General features: G+C 38.3%; 1 long non-coding RNA gene across 1 annotated transcript in view; it reads left to right on the top strand.

Annotated features, from left to right (window-relative positions):
* The window catches only part of LOC137859052 (uncharacterized), a 51,190-nt gene that overhangs the window by 14,125 nt on the left and 15,847 nt on the right, over positions 1-21,218 (top strand). The window contains exon 2 of the long non-coding RNA XR_011098132.1: positions 20,640-20,796. This is a non-coding gene — a long non-coding RNA (uncharacterized lncRNA). The remainder of the gene's footprint in view (positions 1-20,639; positions 20,797-21,218) is intronic.

Below are 21,218 nucleotides of genomic sequence, written 5' to 3'. Positions count from 1 at the left end.
AAACAACAAAACCACCCTCATTCATTGATCCTGTGTGCAAAAAATGGTGACAAGTCTCATAAAACATTGCAGAAAGGAAAAATATTTTTGGAAGAGAAAGCAAATAAAAACCGTTGTTTTCACTGTGCATGCCATTCAATGCTAGCCTATACCTACACCGTGCTGCTGGTCAGGTTCTGTATGTCCATCACCTTGATTCTGAAAAAGGGCTTAATTATCCCCCCCCCAAAAAAAAACCCAAACAAACAAAGAAAACACTGCAAAATCCATGTGTAGCTTAGTTTTATGGCTCATAAACAACTTCATTAAATGGGAGCTGACTGTCAAACCCCTGCTGAGGACCACTGACTACTCTCCACCGTGGGGAAAGGAGAACAAAAACAGAGGAAGGGGAGTATGTAGGGCGGATGATGTGTATGGTCTTTGATCCAAGACACCAGAAACTCCTTTTTGCTGCTCAGTATTGATTTGGAGAGGGGCCTGATGTCCTTAGAGGTGTCCTTGGTGAGTCCAGAACAGCTCCATGTGCAGTGATAGCAGGAAGTCAGGGAGACGATGGATGTCAGGAGCTTTCAGAGCAGTTTTTTTGTTTGTTTTCAGAGACTTGACTTGTCCCTTGCCCCATGGCACATGAGTGCCGCAGGACTGGTGTGGAGTTTTAAGTTCCCTGGAGGTAGTGGGGGCAGGCAACTGATGGCAGCTCTGTGTGCCCCGGGAAGTCTCCCCACGTCTGTCAGTAAATCTGCCCACTTCTGATTCACAGCCGTCAGTGTGCCAGACTGGGTCGCTTTCTTAGAGGTGTCAAACATTGCTTGTCTTCAGCCTGTGGTTTATAAAAGCAAAACCACATATAAATCCCTCTGGCACTGTAATAGAATTGGATTTGCAGGAGTTTAGTGAGCTAAAGAAGATTCTGCAAGTTGAGCAGGTATAGATTTAAAGCAATGGAAAAACCCGACTGAGGGAATTTCACAAATCCTGTTTGCTGAATGCATCAGTAAAACAATTGTTTGGTTTGTGACGGCATGAAAATATGGTTAGCTGAGATAGTTATCAGTCTTTGAAGGTTGTACTCCCTGCAGCAAGATCAAAATTGACTGAAGTTGACAGTTTATTTTAACGAAGATATTTTTAAACAGATAGCTATGTTATAGTTAGCAATTATAACAGCATCAAGAACAGAATGAAAAGCCTATCAGAAACCTTCTGGGTGAAGATAAGTGTAAAATTTCAATCACTTAATAGTTTATTATAAAACTAAAGCAAACCTCTCTTAATGAAGTCTTATTTTCAGTTGGTGACACTCTGCTCTGCTATACCTGCACAGGTTGTGATATAGGCTTCTAAGCTAGAGCATCTACAGGCTATAGCTGGATTTGGAGAAAAAATGTTCTGTGGTAGCTTATTCTAACTACTAGCTGAAGTCATTTGTATCAAACAAAAATTTCAATTTAATTAAAAGGCTATTTGCTAAGCTTATTTGAAAAGTGTCAGTAGGATAAGGCTGTATCATATCTGCTTGTGTTGCTGGCTCTATCTGGAAAACAAGGTACTCTGTCTTCCTTTCCCCTTTGGGTCAATATGTAAACTGGCACTTCAGTTGTAAAGTTGCAAATCTGGTCTATATTTATAGATAGATGAGCTACTGGAAAAAAAAATGCTAGTCTCTGAAATTCACCCCTTTCAAATGCAGAACCCAAGGACTTGTGCATCCTCTTGTAGATGAAGTAAGTTGTTAATCACTATCTGATGTATTCTTTCATTACCTGAGTTAATGTAGATACAAATGAAAAATCGTAATGGTAATCTTCAATAATATATAGTAGTAGTAAAGCTTCACTAGCCTCAGATTTTATCTGTATGCAAAAGAAACAAGAATGAAGCTGTATACTACTTCTGTATTCTCTCAGATCTCTGAGGCTCTAATTAGAATTGAAAGTAAATTCCCTCCTTCTATACATTTTCTATGAAGCTTAATGTAGAATTTTCCATTGTAAATGCTCGTGTGTTGTTCCAAGAAAAGGTGGCTTTAAAATATATAAGCAGCTACTTGTAGTCAGTACAAATAGACTTCTGATACAGCTTCTAAACAAATTTAAGAATATTTTCTTTTTTTCCCCCCCTGCATCTTGGTTAAAGAAACCTCCATGTTAAATTGAACGTAATTTCAGCTGACTCACTTAAAAGGAAAACAATTAGTTCTCTTTGCTCTTTCACTGTATGTGAAACCATAAAATCCAAAAAGTTGCTTACTATAAGGTAGTCATTTAGAATATTAGTGGAATGGAAAGCAGCTCAGGCAGGGTGATGTGTGTTGGTCCTAAGATTGAGCAAACAGTTACCAAAGCAAAGAGAAGCAAAAAGGTTTCCTGCATGTGTAAGCAATACATTTACATTGCATGATTTAAGTGCAGGAAGATGTTTAACATTAATGGACTTTTTCAAAAGATATGTTGCCTGATTAGTTTGTTTCTACTTGGTCCTTGCTGGCAGAGATTTGTCTTTGCACTAGGTTTTAGGTATTCTGTTGCTATAATAAGAGCACAAAAGTGCCTTGTAAGGACAAGGAAAAACACTCTCAGGAGGGAAGAAGGACACAAGGCCAGCTTTGAGGGTTTGGGTCTCCAATGCTGTAACCAGGCACAGAGCCAAACATCCAACTGATATCCAGTGTATCACATGTAGGGGTGACAATAGGTTTGTAATCCAGCCATAACATCAGTTAATGACATAATCAATTAGAGTAATCTGTATTTTTAAGAACTATTTAATGAAAATACTTCCTTTGCTGAATTTCAAGGGTTTTAGTGTTTCCCTACAGGAGAATCTGATGAGTTACTTAGGAAAAGGAAAGCACAGGCATCCATAGGTTTTCATTTACATGTGGTATCTGTTGTTGCACGACAGTATTGCTATTTGCGCTACTTTGTGTGACTGTATCATGGATATTTGGGTCCTGAGGCTCTCTCACCAAGTTATATCTGTTTATTTGGTCCTCCTCTGTGATTCAAACCATAGTTTACTGCCCCCCTTTGTGTAATTCCTGTAGTGTTAGACAAGGGATGCAGAGTAGTGCACCTTAAAGTACTAATGTAAGGTCAGTAGTAGTGCTTTTAAAGACTGCTTCTAGGTAAGCTGCTCCAGGATACAGAAATGAAGGCGAATACACATTTAACACCAGCAAGTAGTACAGTATGTATTTTACAATTAACATACTTACTATATTAGTTATATGGAGTGAAACTGATATTCATTATATGTCGGAGCATACTCTGCTGAGGATCTGGGAATTCTCTACATGACGTATGTTGAAAGTTTTGTTAACATTACATCCCAGGGTGTTACTGGTGAATGGCATATCAATGCCTTTATGCCTGCTGTTAATTATTCTTAGTCTATGATTGTGCTGTGTTGAGATGGTGCTACCTACATACATTAAGTAGCATTTCTAGGCTTTGGAAGGAGGTGAAAACCATACCAAGCAAGAACTGAGTGGAAGAAAAAAAGCTATCTAGCCACAAGAACGTATTGTAAATGCTGTGGGTCTTGTGAACTGTGTTCCAGACATAGTTTACAGAGATTTGATGCTGGTATTACTGTTTGGTTAAAAAGACCATACAATATAATGCTACTTAGACCATATTTCCTACTCTAATTACAGTGGGAAAACTGCTTTTCAACATTGTTTGCAATATTTTGTGGAAACCTCTCTGTGCTTTTCAGGATAAGCAACGTAGGTGGTAATTTTCTCATCTTGATGTAAAAACTGGAGAAATATATAACAAGAGATTCATGCAAGTGAGGTCTCTGGCAAAGAATTTTCAATTAAATATATAGAACGGAAAGAAAACTTTCATGCTTTGATGCTGTGTAACAGTCCTGGACTTTTGATGGTTTTGTGTCATTTTGAGAAGTGTAAGAACTGACAGCGTAAGGCATGTGGCTCCAGAAAGATGGTGTACATTTTAACTGAAAAAAAAAATTAAAAAAAATCTGTATTAAGTACTTTGTCCAACTTTTGTGTTTTGCTTGTGACATTAAAATTAGGACCTAAAGTGTTGTTGGTAGCTTCAATAGAAAGGCCAAAGAATTACCTTTCTTGTGCAAATCCTCAGCCATTTGCATTATAATTGAGATGTTGTCTTAAAGCTGATACTTCTTACCTACCCTCCAGGATAACAAGATAGGCCTGTCTGCTTCTCTTCAGTCAGTTTAAGACTTTCTTAAGGGAGAAGATGGTAGTATTCAGATTCATCCCAGACATTTCTCCATATTACTGCAGGTAGGAAGTCCAGCACTGGATACCACAAGCTGGAAAAACTCTGCATCTAGGAAAACAACAAAACAAAATTCAGTGCGTTACATGGTATGGATTTGTAATGCAAATAATATATTTTTATTTTCTTAAGCCTAAGTGAAATTCATTGAAAAATACTTTATACATTCTGCCTGTGATAGTTTGAACTAAAAACTTTAATTAGTTTGTAGGGCTTTTTATTATTATTTTATCTTTGTTCATTATTTTTTACTCAGTCTCTGTGGATGTTCTGTATTTTCATCATCAAATAACTTGCTGGCTATTTTTGTCAAACAAGAACCCTGAAACCATCACACTGGAGTGCTGAGCCTATCTGCCTATTCTGTCAACAGGATGAAAGTGAATCTCAAGCTTTTTTAATTACAAGGATAACATGTTCGCTCATCTAATAATGAAGATGGTTAGCAATTTTAAATTTTAATAATCAATTACTGAAAGTAATTCTCCATTAAACCACAAGAGAGCCATTAAATCTCAAAAGATGGAACATGCTGTATGTAACAGTAGCAAAATTTCTATTTTTAAATATCATTAGGGAATATCTGATTTTCATTTCTCTGCTTTTCTTTTACCTTTTTCCTCATGCAGACCATCTCATTTTCAGCAGGAAGACAGCACATGATCTTATAAATAATAAAAGAAAACCCTTGCAAGACTTGATCCAATGTGTGAAATATGTGCTAAGAATCTAATTTGTTTCAATCCAGCATATTTTGACTGAATAATAAGGAAAGTGACTAATTAATATCTTAATATGCTGAGGGCTGGGTACAATGGTGGGCTTGCTACACTCTTCTTTCACCTCAGGAGACCTGAGTTCAGATCTTATTGATATCGCAGGTTCTGCACAGAGTCTGGTGGCTTCTCTTGCTGCTGGTATAACTGCCATTGAATACCACCACCAAGCAGCATGGTTGGCAGCTGCAATTATAAGCATGCTGAGAGCTGGAAAGCAGGAGGCTACAGCTCTGAGAAAGGTTGGGGTGCTTGAATGAGGATGCTTCTTTCAGTGACAAGCAAGTTGGCAAGCTCACATTGATTGTTGCTTCCAGCAGAAGTAAAACAACCCCAAAGTATTGAGGGCTAAATAAGAAACAAGCTTGGGTGCAAGAGAGCTGTTTTTCTTTCCAGGGCATTTAAAATTGAAAGCCAAATAAGTGATTTGGAGTGGATTGTTGATAATGTTGGAATTACTTTAAAAATGTGTACTATTTAAGCACACAAAGTAAAGTACAGTAACTGTACAACTTGTCACTCCATATGGGGAAAGGCCCTGAACCATTGGTATGGGTTTAAAATAAAAATAAGTCTCTAGAATTACAAGCAGGTTCAATGATTAATTTCAAAAGGATACTTATTGTTGTTAGTTTTTGTTACCAAGGAGCCACTGGGGCTACAGAGCACAGATCTTTCCAGCAGATCAGTGTGTATCAGCACACACAAATTCCAGTTTGATTTCTTGAAACCCCATCACTGAACTACCTTGTCCGAAGGTGCCTGATGGCCCAGCGCTGGAACCATACGCAGCTGACGGGTGCTTAACATTGGCTGGCATCAGTTCCCTCCATTCTGAAGGGAAGGCTCATCTCTCTGACGGTTTGGCTTAAAGCAGGATTTGATGACAGTAGAGGAAAGTTTAGCTGTCTTTTCAAGGGAGCAAAGATACCTTAGGAGCCAAAGTCTTGTTGGAAATAAGGTAGAATACGGATTTTCTTTTTTTTGAAACAATAGTTGTGTACCAATGACATCTGGAAAATTCTCTGTTTTTATTATAATCTGCAATTATATTGTTTTCAGCTTTTTGATAGGGACTATTTTAATTTTTTTTTTTTTTTTTTTTTTTCAAACCAATCTCAAACTCTTTGGTAAGACTTATAAGAAAACTTATAGCTGCAGGGCTGCAGGTAGGAACAAACAAGTTTGGGAAAACAAAGCCACTTTTCCTGTCCAAAATAAGAGAAGAAAAAAACTTCAAAAATTAAATACAGGTTGAGAACAGTTGCTCTGAGCTTAACTTGATTATGTCTGTCAATCTGGCAATTGGAAAGAAAAGGTGATTGGACCTGTGGAGCAGAGGGGAGGTATTAACAAGGAGAGGGGTGACAAGGTCACTAACCTTGTGGCACAGAGAAAGAGACAGGTAATTATCATTTGTGGATATTAAGGCAATATTTGGGGGTAGAAGTTTGGTGAGTAAATTGTAATGTTCCACAAAACCATTGTCACTTTCTCACTACAGTTGTCACCACGGAGCTATGAATGGTAGTCTCTCATCTCTTATTTGCTTCTTCAGTTCTTCCTTATGTCAGGGCTGAGATGATAGATAAGGAATGACTCCTACGTGAAAAAATTCTGCAGCAATACTTAGTATTTCTGTCCTTTTTATCAGTTGTCCATTCATATTGCAGTTCACACTAGTTGTTATAAACTAGATAGCTGAAACCATGGATAGCTTTGTATGAAGCATAAATACTTTTAGTGTTGTGTAGTTATGGCAATGAATTGCCAACTTCTGTCTTGACTGCTCCATCATTAGTCTGATTCTACTTTATAAAGGATAAATTGTGAGGTGCTTGCTTCCAGTTATAGGTTTTAATTTAGACTTAAGGGGTTCAAAGGCTATCAGCAGAATCTGCAATTGTGAATAAATTTCTTTTGAGGTATGGTCATCTGCCAGTATAAATTTTAATGGTTTAGTGGGATTTCAAGGAAGGCTGATAGGTAAGTCTAAGATACAGATGTTTGGGCACTTCTTAATCTTAAGAATGCACACATATTTGGCATGCTTCTGAAAGAGCCACACTTCCTAGAGGAGCTGGAGAACTCTAAGGAGTCTGCATTAAAGGAGGATCTGCAAATTGCCCTTGGGTTGCTAAAGGTGCTCTGAGAGTGAGCAAGGTAGTGTTTCAGTGTCAACCTCTGGCAATTTTTGTATTTAGAGGCCTGGGGCTTTTGTGGAGCAGTCTACAGTTGCTCATGTTTTGCAGCGTGAGGAGACTGGTTTAGACACTTGCTGGAGGAACAGTTTTTGGAGAGAAACTCTTACAGGAATAGTCTGCTAGAGGGGTTAAATCATCTCCTCTTTGAAATTAATCAAATAAAACTTAGAGCAATTGCTCTCAGTTAGGAACAATTAAAATACCTGAAGAAGGCCTTATGTTCTTGGAACTTGTCTGACTTCTCACCATTGTCAAATACCTAATTTTATGTGTTTTGATTAAAGTGAGGTTTTCAAGGAAGGGTCATCTCTTCTGCTTGCAACTAGAGCATCACAAGCATAACAACATCAATGTTAGGGAAAGGAGGTGCACGAGTGCATTTGGAGACTCAGATCTTCTCCTGAGTGCTTAGTGTGGTGCACGAGCTCAGGGAATTTTGCTTCTGGACATCTTGGCTAGCTGGTGACACTGTGATAACCTTAATGTGCCTGGAAGAAATACTGTATGGCATTCCCTGTTTCTGTCTGTCTTTGCCTCACCCTTCATTGTTTAACTCTTCTCATCTTCTCCTTTCTGAGATATTTTTCTCCTCTTTGGTGTATTTAGGTTTTACAGTTTGAGTAAAACTGGACTACTGAACTATTTCTGTCTGATTTTGAACTTGTATAGTACTTCTCAAAGTTTAAAATTCATTACATCTAATGTCATCTATCCTCTGTGCAGTTTCCCTGCTGGCTCTGCTAACCTGGCTTGTGACACAACTGTTGCTCTTTTGATGTCCCCTCTCCTGTTCTGCTGTGCTTTCAGTGCTTTTGGCTGCTTCCTGCTCGTTGTAGGGTGATCATAATTTTTCGAGTACAGAGAGAAGCTTTTAAGTGTGAGCTTACATGTCGCAATGACAGGAAACCTAGCAATACTTTAGCTATCATGTGGATAGGCAGAAACACCACCAAGTTTATTACAGTTACACATCAATATGTGTTGTCCATCCCTTGGCAGTACAGTCACAGCATCTCCCCAGAGTTATTGGTTGTGCAAGCTCCCTTCTGACAGGCTGTGGAAGGGAATGATTAAATGCATGTTGATTGATGTCTGAAATGAGATGTAGCTTTTGGCCAAGCAAATGAGGTGCCTGGGACAGCAGAAGAAATGTGTTGTGGAGGGTTTTTCTCATGACATAGGTAAGCAGTGCATATTCAGCTTAATTGCAGCTAAATACAGGGGAGTGGAAATGCAGGAGCAAGAAACGCTGTGCTGTTGTATCTCTGGTTCTTCTATCAAATAAACAGGGACAGACTTTTTGTCTAGGTGACAAGAAAGTCTTCCACTATGAAGAAATAAACTTTCCTCTGCTGTTTGACTTCAACTGTGTCCCAAGAGATGGGATTATGTTCCATGTAATAAAACCTGATAGCTGCAAAGAAAAAATATGACCAGAGTTGTGCAGAAAGAAAAATACAAAGTTATCTTCAAGAAGCTAAGAATTATCTAAGTGTGCAGGTCACAGCAGCGATAAATCTAACCATTCTTGCCGTTCAGTCCTAGACACAGTAACAAACCAAGAGTTTGGATAAAGAAAAAATCTGGTTGGGGATATGCATGTGGGAGCAACCCATTTTTGATGGTGAGTTAAAAATCAGTTGTAACCGTGTATAGTTTGGCTACGTGAATGAAATATTAGACATGGCAAAAGCTTACAAGCAAGCACCAAGAAGGAAGGGCAGTCTGATGTTAGCAAAAGGAGAATTTAAGTAAATGCTTCAGAAAGCACGTAGTGATAAGTGTTCTGCTGTGGACTCCACAACATGGAACAATTAAAACCAAGGTGCTGAAAGTACTTCTGAGGGTCCTGCAGTGTCCTTTGTTGGCAGGTTGCTAATCAGCTAGATCTGTTCCACTGCTAATATCTGATTCTGTAAAAAGGCTGGCCTCTGGAGGGGAAGAAGAGAGATGGAGGTTGCAGAGGATCAACCTGTTGGGTTTAAGTCTTATTTAAAGTTACTCTTGTTATTTAAAATTGGTGAGATGCAGGAAGGGCTTGTACAAGTGTGCAGCCTTTCCCTCACAGTGCAGTGCAGGTGTTGCCCACCTGTGCTGTCCTCTGCTCCACCCTTTTCCTGCACCCTAGGTTGAGAGTCTTCCAAATGAATTATTCACCTTGTTGCTGTCATCTGCGGACAGTCCCCTGGCCTGTGAATTTTGGTGACATATAATGATTATTTTTTCTTCCCTATGTATCTAACTGTTTTCTTTTGCTTTTCTGTTTATTCCTGTTCTGGCCTGGTGTAGAAGGAGAAAACACCTGTCTGCCTTGCTCCAGTTTCTGTGGAGGGGAAAAAAAGCATAAACATGTCAATGGAGATCACAACAAAGAGAAATCAGAAATCTTGCATGAATGGATGGTCTCAATCACATTACATTCAAATTCCACAACAAAGCTGAAGTTGCCCGTGCATTTAATTGTACAAACTTAAAGGTCTTGCTGAGCATTGATCCTACTAGATGCTCAGCTGACATGAGGGTACTTGAATTCTGCTTGTACCACAACAAAATTTTGGCTACGGTAGGACAAGATTGAATAATACTTGGAGAGAACGGCTGGTCTTGAGGTCCTGAGGTGAAAACTCAGGGGATATAGGTTTCTTTGTTCTTCACCTTCATCCAGGACATTTGAATCTATTCCTCATCATTTCCTCAGAAAGTGTATTAATTACTTTTTCACAGGGCACCTGCTTACCTCCATTTCTATCTCATCTTCAGACGCAAGAGCTCTGGTGTCTTTCTGTGCTACTAAGAAGATGAACTCTTATTTACAAGGAGGGGAAAGGCTGATTCCAAAGTGGAGCAGAAAGTTTTCACGTCACTACTGTTGCCGGAGTTTGGGACAGCAAATGCTTTATTGTGTAACAGCTGCCTCCTGACTCTCCTATCTTGGTGTGAACAAGAGGCAATGGTGGTCATGGAGTGACCTAGAACTGATGACTGTTGTCATATTCAGCATGAAAAAGAGGGGAGTTGCTTGTGGTGGCAAACTGCTTCACACCTGCAATGCTTTCAGGCAGTTCTGGTGTGACATACACCCTGCTGAAGTCTTAACAACTGTAGTGGCCTTTTTGGGCTCCGTGCAATGAGGTGTTATGCTCACTTACACGTTCTTGTGATTTGTTAAATAAAGCACTTGAAAAATCCCACAGCTTCTTCTTTCCCTCTGCCCCCCAATTGAATGACTCTGAATATAAAAAGATACTGATAGTAATTGAAACTGCCTTCCTCTTCTGCCCTCATAGTGTATGCTTTAGCTGTTGCATATTTTTCTCCCTTCCTTCACCTACCTCCCTCTGTTTTTCTTTTTCTTCCTGTCCCCCACCCCTCTCCAATATTCCAGATTTAATAAATTTGTAATATTCTTGCTTCCTTTATTCAGACAAAGGTTCAATCTGCTGTGAAGGCACATAAAATTTCTGGGACATCTAAGTAAAACAGAAACAAATATCAAAAGTTTATCCCTTTCAGTGTCCTAATGAACTTCTCATTGAGTTTAGGAGTTCAGGGACCAGATCATGTTAGGTTTAAGTCATTCTTGACATTGAATTTAACTAGAATTACACTTCTGGTCAGTGTTTGTCTAACATGCTTCAGGTCTTTCAGACAAGTTGCAAATTCAAAGTCCTGGTTACCTCTTTTTGGAAGAGGAGGAACCTTAACACCAATGACCTGGCCAAACTCCAACTTCAGTAATTACCTCCTGCCTTCCTAAAAATAAACAAATAAATCTATTTGCTGTTTTCAGGTGAAGAAGCTGCTCTTTGTTTTCTTTCCAAAAATACTGCCTGGTGCTGCTGAGTGTTATGAAGCCCTTCCATGTGCTTAGGTCCAGGCAGGTGTCAGCACAGACTCACCAGTCATCATTTCCTTGGCTCTCTGGTGACCTGTGCACCCCCTTGTGCTGAACACTTGCATGCATGCAAATAGCTTCAAGGAGTTCTGGGTAATTTATAGCTGAAGTTTGAATATCAGCTTGTAATAGCTTCTTTCATGATGAAAGAACTTCACGCTTTAGAGCATTTTTTACTATTCGTCTCATGTTTCTTTTCTTTCTCTTCCTTCTCATTTTGGTGGTTGGAAAGGGAATAAAAGACTATTTTGAAATATTTTTTTAAGCTTACAATATTGCTACTTGGTATGTTTCTTCCAGTTCTTGGTCACGTGAACAATCATTGAATACAATCATAAAGCATAAATGTCATTTTCTCTTGGCTGTTGAATTCACTGAAATAGCAGTTGTTGTTTTTCAGTGTTTCTCACCACTGAATTTCCTTCCACCACCCTGTTACAATTGAGTATATATATATTTTTTTTGATTAGACATTTTCTGGAGGCTTTGTTGTGACTGAGGAAAGGATGAAGTATAAGGGAAGTGACAGTGTTGCTTCATTCACTTCAGTTTTGCATTTATAGATGGGCCTACCTAAACAACAGCAAGCTTAAGCTTAATTTAAAATTAATTCCTACATTGAATATTTTGAGCTGTGAGGCTGGTGATTAGGCCCTGAAATATTTTCACAAGAGTGTAGCTGTGTAGCTCTCAGGAGCAGAGAGTTGGGGAGAGTCCGCGTGGCGTTCTGGGACATGCCAAGGGGAGTACAGTTCATCTGAAGAACTTGATAAATGTTTCAGAACTTCTCTAACCCGGTTGGTCTAGTTTGTTTTCCCGCTTTGCTAATGAATTCCCTGTACGCTGCAGCCTTATAAATAAAACCAACCACACCATAAGCTGAAACTAGCGCTCTCCTTAAAACCACACAGTACAATAAAATCTGAAAGTAATACACCAGGAATAATCTCAAAGTTTGTACCCCATCCATGGAAACAGTGGAACCTAGTGAAATGTTTGAAGACTGCATCTATTTCACCATTAAAAATAAAAAATAAAAAAAGATACCACCTAAAACCAGAATAACAGCAAACCACACCAAACCTGTTGAACTGTGTGGTGTTGGTATTCTGATTATTGCACATACATATTCAAAAAGACACTTGCTACTTTTCAGCATGGCTATGGGAGGATATAACTTCTCACTTCCATGACTGCAGTTTTGCTAAAGTAAAACTTGCAAAACACGTGACCACAATCTCTAGAAATGCAGCTTTAGCATTGTACTGTGTACAATAATTAAATACAAAATGCAAGAGGTTGCCTTCTTGACTTTCAAATCATACTTTTGCCACATCCAAAATGAAACACAACTGCAGGGTACTAATAAAAGTAGGCATGACTAGGCAAGGTAATTTCCTCCTGCATTAATCTTAAATTCTTTAAGAGTCATCAGAGTTTTATTTTGCTGGTTCTGGTTTAAATGGCTGAGTTTAACAACACATTAAAACTTGTACTGGGGAGATCAATTTCAAATAAATGCTCCCTTTGCAGTTGTGTCTGTATGAAGAAAAACAATCTTCTGTTGATCAGTAACTCAGTGTACTGTAAAGAGCATTTGAAGAAGCCAAGTGACTCATGTACACTTTAAGAGGCCTGGATGCTTGATGTCCAGTCTTTTGTTAAAGGGAGTATAATTTTAACAGCAAGCACAGGACAGTGTTTCCTTCTGCTCTGAGACTTGCTGAGCGGAGAATGGATGAGTAGCTGTCAGGGAGCAGGTTGTAAGTAACCACAACCAAACTCATGCTGTGCAGCAGATCGCTCATACACAATTTTTTGTTTTTATTTTTTTTTCCTTCTAAGTGATAGTGTCTAGCTCAGATCTATAAGAAATCAAGCACCCTTTTAGCCTGCTTTGTAAATTTGCAGTTCTCTTCTGGGCTCCCTTTTGCAGGACAGTGGTAGGGTAGAAAGGGCCCCAGTTTAATTTCCTGAATTTAAGGGAAATGATTAAATGAGATTTCTCCATTTCTGGTCTGTGTTACAGAGAAGATTACCTTATTCATCTGTGCTACAGTTGGAAAAAACTAAGGCAAGACTACCATGCAATCCTTGTTTGTTTCTGTAATCGTGATGTGGATAATGAATATCCTAGTCAACAGACTAGAGGGAGAGACAACCCTGTTGTATGACTGTGGGCATCTTATGCCTTGGCATTCAGAGATTTAGGTAGCGGAAAGCACAAGGAAAGAATGAATTATTCTGATAGCAATTACTCTTTTATTTAAACAGTCCTAGTGAAATCTTTGCAACTACTTAAATGGAGTAATAGCTTCACAATGCAGACTTCCTAATTTCTGAATTGTGTTGCCTGATGTCTGGAAGCACTATTTGAGCCAAACAGCCAAACATATATATATGTGTGTGTGTATGTATATCTATCTATATATATATATTTAAGTTGACATCAATGCAGAAGTATTATGTATTTTGAGGGGAGACTAAAACAGCTCTTGCTGAGTTTTATGTTGCTCTTTGGCTTTGCCCAAATTACTTAGGTGGCTGGTGATGCCCATATGGCAGGTATCTCTGTGACAACAAAGTAGATGTGCTGTCATCAACAGAAGAGCAATTTCTCATCACAAGTAAGGGGGTAAAATATATACAGTTCTCATTCATGGGAGAAGATTGCAGTTTGGTCTGGGAGGCTTTTCCTTGCCCTGTTCTCAGGTTTGCATTCATGGATTAGTATCTCTGCTCCAGGGCTTCCAGGTGTTGTACATTTTATCAGTCTTGGGCATCCCTGCTCACCTCATGTGTTCAGGTGGCTGCAGGCAGCCTGTTTATTTTATCTAGTTTCTCTTAGGGTAATGAAGTGTCAAACTCTGTTTATTCTGTCCAGTTTCTCTTAGGATAAGGCAGGGACAGTTTGGAGAGCTACAGTTAGGAGGTGGCCTTATATTTCTTGACTGGATTTCCCACAATGTTAAATGTATTTGCCTCCCCATCCCCCACTTGGAAATTGTAGAATTATTAGGAGAAGGAAGAAGAGAAAGTTCTTCAGGGTCTATGAAATCCTATTCCCAAGCTTTGTCCCCTGTCAGAACTATTTACCCACAATCTGCACCAGACACCATGGTAATACTCATACTTCAGTTACCCAAAATGTGTCTGTGTTCCCTCCAGTTTCTCTGTTCTAGGAGCAGCAGGCATTGCCTCTGCCATCCTCTAGCATCCTTAGCAGTTGGAGCTGCTAATTTTTCAGTAGCCACAATAAGTCATCAGTGGATGTTTTCAGACAACTTTCAAATATGCATATTAGGTAATTAAATTTGCAATATGTGTCACTCCGTTATGCTAATGTTAAACAAGCAACCCTTTCCTTGTCATTCTATATTAAGCCTTTTCTAAACTGATGTGTCAATAACTAATTTTTTCCAGCTGTTCTAGATCAACAGTTATTTTCTGATCTGTAATGTAAAAAAATGCTCTCACCTCACCTATACTCTATGAAAAGAAAGTGTAGTTTGTATAGAAGTCATGTTATTGCATTTGGTTTTAATGCTCTGGCTTCAAAAATTACTTTTCTCCTTTAGTATCATATAACACTTAAAGATATTAGATATATGCTTGTAACAAATCTATTTTGGGCCATTCAAATCTGTCAAGCTGCAAGACCAACAAACCTTTAACATAGAAAAGAGTCTTAAGAGATTTATTGAGAAAATATCTTGTACCCAGAAAATCTACTAATTGCAAGTAATAAAATTTCAAAAACATAACTTCTTTCTCTTCAAATGTCTCCTGGGGAAAGAAAGCATTCTTACTGGGAGTGGGGTGGCATCACATCAGACTTTTCAAAAAAGTTCAGTCCTTTCAAAAGGCTGTTTCTGAGTTGTTTTGCTTTCAGATTTGTTGTGTAGGACTGTGAGTTATTCTTACTTTACTTAATTCTCAGGTCTTGTCTCCCAAACACAAGGATTTACCAGTTTTGCAAGCAGAGAATAATCTCTGTTTATAATCTGTCTCATCATAATCTCACAGTAGTAGCAATAATGCAACATTATTCAAAAACTTGTTCCTGTGGCCTTTCTTGCTACAGAAGAAAGTTTACTTACTACTACTAAGATTCAGAGACATCATACTCAGAACAGAGGAAGCTTTCCTTAATGAGAAAGATAGGCTGTAGTGGTGGAAGGATGATAACTTCCCATTACCAGGGAGCCAAGGCAGTCTCCTGCCTAAGCAAGCTTTAGACAGTTTTCTGTGTGTGACACATTCTTCTTGTCTCAAAAAAAAGAAAAAAAAAAGAAAAAGAGAAGAATATTTGTTCTCCCTCTTGAATTTCACTGTTTGTGGAAAGCAATCTTAATCTGTTTTTCCTTTATGCCACAATTCCTAAACACATTGCCCACTAGCATGAGTTTGGTAAAGTCTATGATAATCTTAGCAATGTAACTTCAGCAGTGGCAGTGGTGCACCCTAAAGATAGGAAAGCCTTTCTCCCTTATGGATTTAAGTAGCAACTGTGGTACAAATTTCTTTTCATCCGTCAGGGAAAGCTCCCTCATGTGGAACAAAAAAGGTAAAGGCAGGGCATTTAGCAGAATGATAACATGAAAACATTTGTTTGCATTTTTGTTGTTGTGCTTTAGATTGGTATTCCCTATTGTATGTGTACGTTGTGGATGCTCCAAAAGCCTGTCTCTATGTGGAATACATAGCATAGGATGTCACATGTGTTTAACTATAGAAAGTATGTATTATGACTTAAAGCCGTTGGATGTTTCAAGACTGTCTTGGAACACATGCATCAGGAAACAGTGTGTGCAACCTTAAGCATTGTCATTTCCTGATGTGTGTTTTCTTCCCAGCAGCCTCAGTGGCAAGCACTGCATCCCTGTTGGATTTTGAACTGATCACCCAAACAGGCTCAGTATTCTCTTATCATGTGTCCTTTTTGATTTTTTTTTTTTTGTAAATAACACGATCCCTGTGTTTATAGCAAACCAACTTTAAAACGAATGTTGCTGCAGAGCCAATTTCTATCAACAAATTTGACTTGGGGAGTGAAATGTCTGCTGCCAAATGACTAAGCCCCACTTCTCATAGTTTACAACACAACTTCTGGCTATGCTTAAACTGGAACAGTGACAAGGTGATTACGTGTGGTCATGATGTCTTAGGATGAGAAACACAGCATAATAGATTTTTGTGTAGAAGGGTTGCTCAATGCCCTAGTTTTTCAATGTTAATGTAATTTAAAGATGGGTATGTGCAGAGAAAACTGTCCCAAAGGAAAAGCTCTTTACAAAGACATATTTTCCTTTATTGCACTTATTTAGTATGCAGAGGAAGAAATTTGTTCCTCTTTTTTTCGCCTACCAGCTAGAATACAAGAAAACTCTAGAATGTAGTGTTTGTGGGTTTTGTTGTTTTTCTTTAAACACTGCTTTTATTAGCTTTAGCCAACCTTACGAGATGAGCTTACAAGGAAAGCATAGTACAAGTGCCATAGAACTTTATTGATTGTAACAAACAAACAAAACCAACTGCTTTTCTTGTTGCTGTGTCTGTTTTTGTTATAGGCTTGCTTTGAAGAATTCTGAAAATTCCCATGACATAACCTCTCATTTCCAAAGCTTCTGAAAGGAAGCCCTATGACATAACAGAATTAACATGAAGTTAGTCATCCACAGGAGATTCAAGGTGAGGTTTAAGGTGTTTCCAAATCCTCTGTATAGTCTACACAGTTGTATTTGGGCTTGGAGGTGTACATGCTCTTAGGAGTCACAGTACAGCTTCTATGAAATTGGGTGTAGCAAAATCTGATGTTTAGATGCCTCATTTGCAACATGAAACCTCTACTGAGGCTTCTCTGACTGATAACATTAACCTTGAGATCTACCTGTCTGTTTTATGCAAAGACACCTATTATGCAAGCATCTAAATCAGTCAATAGGAGACCATGACTATAAGCAGTATCTGAAACACTGAACGTCTCAATGCCTGAACCTCTATGTTGCATTTATAACCCTAAATTATTTCTTGGTGTTTGATCCTTGAATTGTTTATTTACAAAAGAGAAGTTATCATTTTTCTGAAAGGAATTTTTGTCCACTGGTATGGAGGGTCCAGCAGGAGGAGCACTGATAGAGACCCAAACCTGTGTCAAGTTCAAATGTGTGTCTCCATCCCCAGTGAGAGACCTCACTATCCCATAGTATATCTGGGTTGCTCTCCTTTACAGGAAAGATGTCTTGGCCTGGAGGGAGCAAGCAGGACTCCTGCCAGGAGCACTCTTCTAGGAATGGGAAATCTATACTCCGCTTTCTGATCCAGTGACTATTTAGGTATTTCATCCATTAACTGTTTCATACAGAATACATCAAATTTAGTTCATAAAAACAGCTTCACAATGGTTTGCATGATTAGAACTGTTAAGTGTTCATAAAGAAGATGCTTCTGGACAGAGTTAGAAGCAGGACAAGTAAGTCTTCGTGGCTGAGAGACTGTTGTGATGAGGTATCTGAACTACAGGCTAAAAAAAATGAAACCACATTGTCAGTATGTCGTGCCTATGCTCACTGCATCACAAGAAAGCTAATACAGTTAGACTGCTGCTGGTATCTGAGATGCCTTGGGAACCTTATGGACTTACTGGCTTAAGTGTAGGCTGTGTCAAAATATAGATACTTTTGTGCTGTTTCAAACAGCCTATGGTATATGAGAGATCTGCAGGTAGCCAGAAGTAGTACAATGGGAAGACTTCACCATAGAAGTTGCAGCTGGGAATAAGACAAAATGCTCAGGAATCCTGCAGAAGTACCTAATGCTACCGAATTCCATTCCTGGGAACATCTTTAGACATCTATGGAATTAAGCAAGCAGGCAAGCATCTAGAGGTTGGTATTTTGGGATTTCTGAACATAAATCTCCCCAGTCCCCTTTATCTATATATATAGATATATATAAAATATATTATTTTTCTTTTCCCCTCTGTGAGTGATTCCACATTAATGGAAGGAAAAGTGGTAGGCCAGGATTACTGGCAGATGGCTGAATTGTTCCCTGGGGAAGTTGGAGGTATGGATTTGAACCTGTTCAGACAGCAGAGGAAAACAGGAAATTGATACCCTACCACAATTTAATAATGCACTTGAGCATCCACTCAAAAGCGCCTACTGGGAGTGTCTGTGTTGCATTGCAGATGTCTCTGCGGTGCAACCTGCAGTCTTGCTCCCCAATCATCTAACCTGAGGTCCTTCTGGGTTGACTGTGAACGCAAGTTTTCCTCTGAGGGGACCTTTCCCAGGGAACCTGGCTGAAAACCTTGGTCCAACCTGCAGTCTGATTGCAGCCATGTGTGTTTCTGGGCATCAGAAGACCCAGGGGACTGTTGACTGGCAATACACGGGCAGCTAAAATGCCTGGATTATGATACCTGTGGTGTCCTGCTAAATTCTAATATTTTCTCATCATTGAATATGCTTACGTAGGTGGCTTGTAGACAGATCAGTCACTTTGTTTTCTAACCTGGTCTATGTTCAGCTTATGTTGAAAACTTCTGTGCAGACCATGCAGATTTTCCTTCAATACCTTAGTGTAACAGAATTATAACATAGCCTGAAGTTCAGTTCACAGAACAAAAAATTATTTTCAACATTGTATCATTGCTGTGTATTTTGCTCCAGACTGCTCACTTTTGAGCTCTTTGGAGCACAGTCAATTCTCTGCTACGTGTCTAGAAAGGACTGCACATGATGAGGGCTTCTGCCTCCCTGGCATTTGGTTGTTATTTTGATAGAGAAAGTAATGTTGTAGTATCATTTGCAGTGAGCATGGGAGGAACTGCATTGTAGATTTACGGTAACCATAATCTTAAGCACTTAATGATAAGAAATGCAAGCCTTCTATTATACTTTGTCACTACAGTGACATATACAAATACAGTTTTCTCAAGCTGAAATCATATCAGCTAAAATCATGTCATTTGTATATATTTTCAGGATGGCCTCTTTAATTTTTTTGTTAAATCAAAGGTGGAAATTATGACAAAATATGCTTCAACTGTCTTTGTTTTAGTTCCCTAGTACTGTATGAAGCACTCATTCAGGCAATAGCTATAAATACATAGTGGCAGACAAGCAGTACAAATGAACTGAAAGCTATATATGTGAGAAAGAAAGAGGTTTTTGCACTGGTTAAAGTGAAAAAAGGAACATTTTCCTTTGATATCAAAATACAGCTTGATTGAAGATATGCACAGGCGTACAAGCACACACAATTACTGCTTAAGCTTATGAAAATGTAGCTCTTAATATCTGTTCTAACCTCCATTAGGAATATTATAGAGCTGCAGTCTGCATCTATATTGGTTATTTAACAGTGATAGTGCATATTGTAATTGATCTAGATAAAGATGTTAGCATAAAGTATGGCAGATGTGCTTAAACCTTATGTCCCTATGTAGTCATATTGGCCAATGATGGCTTAATTTTCCCTGAGATAAAATGTGCAGCTCCACACTGTAGCTTGGTGCATCTTTTAAAAGAAAAAGAAAAATTCCTGTGCATCTTTATTTAAAGTGACAGAGTTATTATTAAAGAATACAGATAATTAAGTGCTGAAACTGAAAACCATCTCAGAGTGAAGAATTCTGCTGATTTTGTGTGTGTGATTGTTTACAGATTTTGTTCTCCATTTGCTCCCAAAGAATACACTTAAACACTCAATCAATGAATAACCTACAGCAGTTTGTTGTAGATTCAATAATGGGGAATGGTGCATTGTACCAGGATAGTCAGATATACCCATAGGGAGTGTCAGTGGTCAAAATGCTTCCATTGCCAGAAGGTAGTCTGAAAATGGTCTAGAAATTCAATACAGCATTGACCCTACATTGTATACATGATCTGCAGTCAGTTTCTCAAGCTTACTTGAAGTTTAAAAAACAACCATTTTAATTCTATCTTTCAAAATATATACAAGCATATATATTCTGGATTAAAACTCTCTCTTTTTCTAAAACAGTCAGTTTGAGTGTTGTTTTTTTTTTTTTCTTTCTTGCTGTGCATGCGTCATATTATTTTATTTTACTACAAGCAGGTCTTATGACAGGTTTCTGAAAATACACTTTTAGAACATTTAATCTCCCATTGAGAGATATCTCTACCTGGTCTGTCTCCAATACCAAATGTTTTTGAAATGCACAGTGATGCCAAATTAACAGTAATATGTCTGTTGCTAGATTTACTGAAAAGCTTTTAACTTCTTTTGATATGAAGAGGTGTCTTAAGCTATGAAGTTCACAATTCTGTCCATTAATAATACAGAAGTTTGCTTGAATTCAAAATATTTAAATATGTGTCTGAATGCAATAAAAAAAAAAATTGAAAATTATGTTATACTTTTAATTCTGTGTACTCGGTAAACAAATGAAAAAATGTAAAATGTGTTCTAGCCAATAACAGAAATATGCTTTTTTTTTTTTTTTTTTTTAAAGAGTAGGCAGCAATAAGGATCTGAATAATGCTGCCTGGTATCCTGCTTGCTCCCAGTGCCCAAATGGGTCCAAAGCTGCATGCAAGTTGTTTGACAAAACAAAAATTTTCTGCTGACTAATGAATTTCTGACTTCCTCCAGTCTACCAAACATTCTAGGTAAGTCAGACATGTTTCTCTTATAGTGTGGTTCTTATTTTCTAAATTGCCAGTGAATTTCATGTTGAAGTAAAGCAAAATAGTATGTTGCATTACCCTGTGCTTCAGACTGATGCATATTAAAGAGGGTGTTACTACTAAATACTTAGCAAAACAGTCATTAAGCTAAGTGCCTAGAATTATACATATGACCATAAAGCGAGGTTACATCACAAGCAATTTTTATGGCAGGATATGTATGGTGTTGCAGGCTGGTTTTCAGAAATGAGAGCACAAATCTACTCTTTGTTTTCCAAGCGGAAGTCCAATTGTTTTTATTAAAATAGCAACCATCAATTTATTGGGTTGATTCAAATATTAACAAAGACCTTTCTCCAAGTCTTTTTCCATGAGATTTCAACTGTATCCTATTTAGCTGATGC

Source organism: Anas acuta, chromosome 6 (assembly GCF_963932015.1).
Source record: "Anas acuta chromosome 6, bAnaAcu1.1, whole genome shotgun sequence".
NCBI classification, from domain to species: Eukaryota; Metazoa; Chordata; class Aves; order Anseriformes; family Anatidae; genus Anas; species Anas acuta.
Note: the sequence above shows the minus strand (reverse complement) of the source record. Positions and strands in the feature narration are given on the sequence as shown.